The sequence below is a fragment of the Mobula birostris genome, chromosome 5 (genome assembly GCF_030028105.1).
Source record: "Mobula birostris isolate sMobBir1 chromosome 5, sMobBir1.hap1, whole genome shotgun sequence".
Lineage (NCBI taxonomy): Eukaryota > Metazoa > Chordata > Chondrichthyes > Myliobatiformes > Myliobatidae > Mobula > Mobula birostris.
The window spans coordinates 155,951,609-155,954,796 of record NC_092374.1 but is presented as its reverse complement, the minus strand read 5'-3'; the positions used below and the strand labels follow the sequence as shown (position 1 = coordinate 155,954,796).

At 41.2% G+C, this 3,188-nt stretch overlaps 1 pseudogene; it reads left to right on the top strand.

Annotated features, from left to right (window-relative positions):
- Positions 1 to 415: 415 nt before the first annotated feature.
- On the top strand, positions 416 to 534 carry LOC140198550 (U6atac minor spliceosomal RNA; annotated as a pseudogene).
- The last annotated feature ends 2,654 nt before the right edge of the window (positions 535 to 3,188 follow it).

Sequence of the window (3,188 nt, the reverse complement as noted above, 5' to 3'; positions counted from 1 at the left end):
TAATTGCATGATGCACCCTCGCTCCAATGAAATGATTGTTCCAAAGAGTTGAATTCCTTATTTTGATCATTTATTAGCAATTGGCAAACGTACAACCTCAAAACAATATTAAGTGTTATCTCAACGATATTCATTAGTTAGCAAAGATATGACCTCCACTGGTTCCAAGGGACACAATACCATGAAACAAGCAAGAATACGGAACTTATTCACTTTGCTTTTACCATGCTCCCACTCATGACTAATAAACATAATAATCCCCACAACACAGAATGCAAAGCAGATAGAGAACAGATATATGGCTCCTATAGGTTGAATGACAATAAACTTGAATTTGAATGGAGGCTACAGATTTGTACTAACATCTTTTATGAGGTTGGAATTGCATAATCAATAGAATCATGATAAACATTTTGTATTTTATGAAATGAGAGAAAGTTAGCACTCTCCTCAAAAAGGATGGGAAGGACTTCAATACTGTTATTAAAAGCTAATGGTAAATGGATTGCCATTGACATTATGATTATTATTTTTCTCATGAATGTTATGTATAATTTATGTTAATTTAAGTATAGGTTAACCTGTTATCATTTGTAATGTACAAAGCTCCTGCTAAAAAATCTAACTTTCATGGAATTTATGACAACAAACTTTAACGTTTCCATTGAATGCTCAGATTTGTCCATGCATTCCAAAAGTGTGCTGATTGGCAGGTACTTCCCTACTGTAAATTGCCCCTTGTGTTTGAGTTAGTGGTGGAAATTGGTGGGAGGTTGATGAGACTATAGGGAAAATACATTCCAGGAAATCAGTGGGAGGATGGATCTGTTCTGTGAACTGGCATAGGCTCAATGGACTGAAATTGCCCCTATCAATATAGTAAGAGATATCAGATGCTATGACATGAAATCAATTTCTACAAATCAGCTGTACCTTTCAGGAACTTAACATCACTGATGTCCGTATTCTTTTAGATACGTGGGTAATGTTCAAAGGAAAATGGCTGGAGTCACTTAGCACTTTAGTGCAAGTGTGGTTATTAGTTATGTCAAAAATAAAACTTGCAAAAATTAGTGAAAATAGTGAAAAGAAAACAGCCAATATTTACAAAATGATATCTACCAGAAAACACAATAGCAGCTTTCGACTTTGTCCAGCTGATCTCCTGGCAGCCTCGATCTCCCCCTCATCGAGGGCAATGAGCTCCTTTTTATTCAGCACTAGGACAGCCTATCTTTAATTACCCAAGTTAATTTAAGACTACACATGAATTAGAATATGAGGACCCCGTATGCCCTTTGTTTCACGGAATCCTGGTTAACTCCTTCAGTACCAGATGTAGCGATTCAGATCAACAGGTTAACTATACATAGTCAGGATAGATCTATAGAGTCTCTCAAAAGCAGAGGTGGAGGAGTATGCCTCATGATCAACTCTCCTTGGTGCACAAATATATCAGTGCTGTCTCAATTCTGCTCACCAGACCTAGAATATCTAGCAGTTAAGTGCCATCCTTTTTACCTACTATGGGAGTTCTGTGGGGTCATTTTGGTAGCAGTATGCATTTCACCTCAGGCTAATGTCAATTAGGCTTTAATGATCAGAGCAATGGGATCAACATGCACAAAACAGCACATCCTAATGCCTTCACCATTGTTTTGGGAGACTTTAACCAGGCCAGTCTGAAAAAAAAATCACTAAACAATTACCATCAACAGATCACTTGCAAAACCAAAGAAACAACACACTGGCCCATTGCTACACCACCATCAGGAATGCTTACCATGCTATTCCACACCTTCACCTTGGGAAGTCTGATCACCTGGCTGTACTTCTACTCCCTGAGTATAGGCAGAGACTGAAGACTTCAGACCAGTAGTGAGGACCAAGAAAGTATGGACAAGGGAAACACAGGACTGCCTACAGGACTGCTTTGAATCGGTGGACTGGACTGTAATCAGGGATTCATCTTCAAACCTGGTTGAGTATGCTGTAGTTGTTACCGATTTCATTAAAACCTGTGTGGATGAGTGTGTGCTCACAAAGACTTACTGTACATTCCCAAACCAAAAGCCGTGGATGAACCAGGAGGCACGTCGTCTGCTGAAGGCTAGATCTGTGGCATTCAAGTCTGGTGATCCAGACCTGTACCAGAAAACCAAGTATAATCTGTGGAGGGCTATTTCAAGGGCGAAGAGACAATTTTGAATGAGGTTGTAGGTGACATCGGATGCACAGCAACTCTGACAGGGCTTGCAAGACATTACTTCCTACAAAGCGAAGCTCAATAGCATGAATGGCAGCGATGCCTCACTACCAGTTGAACTCAATGCCTTCTATGCCTGCTTTGAAAGGGAGAACACAATTACAGTTGTGAAGATCCCTGCTGCACCTGATGACCATGTGATCTCTGTCTCAGAGGCTGATGTTAGGCTGTCTTTAAAGAGAGTGAACTCGCCAAGCGGAAGGTCCCAATGAGTACCTGGTAAGGCTCTGAAAACCTGTGCCAACCAACTGGCGAGAGTATTCAAGGACATTTTCAACCTCTCACTGCTATGGGTGGAAATTCCCACTTGCTTCAAAAAGGCAACAATTATACCAGTGCCTTAAAAGAATAATGTGAGCTGCTTTAGTGAGCACTCACACCTACAGTGATGAAATGCTTTGAAAGGTTGGTCATGACTAGACTGAACTTCTGCCTCAGCAAAGACCTGGACCCATTGCAATTTGCCTGTTGCCACAATAGGTCGATGGCAGATGCAATCTCAATGGCTCTCCATGCATCTTTAAACCACAAGGACAACACAAACACCTATGTCAGGATGCTGTTCATCGACTATAGCTCAGCATTTAGTACCATATTCCCTGATTGAGAATTGCAGAACCTGGGCCTCTGTACCTCCCTTTGCAATTGGATCCTCAACTTCCTAACTGGAAGACCACAATCTGTACGGATTGGCGATAACATCTTCTTCTTGCCGATGATCAACACTGGTGCATCTCGGGGATGTGTGCTTAGCCCACTGCTCTAGCTCTATATACACATACCTGTGTGGCTAGGCATAGCTAAAATACCATCTATAAATATGCTAATGATACAACCATTGTTGGTAGAATCTTAGGTGGTGATGAGAGGGCGTACAGGAGTGAGATATGCCAACTAGTGGAGTGGTGCCGCAGCAACAACC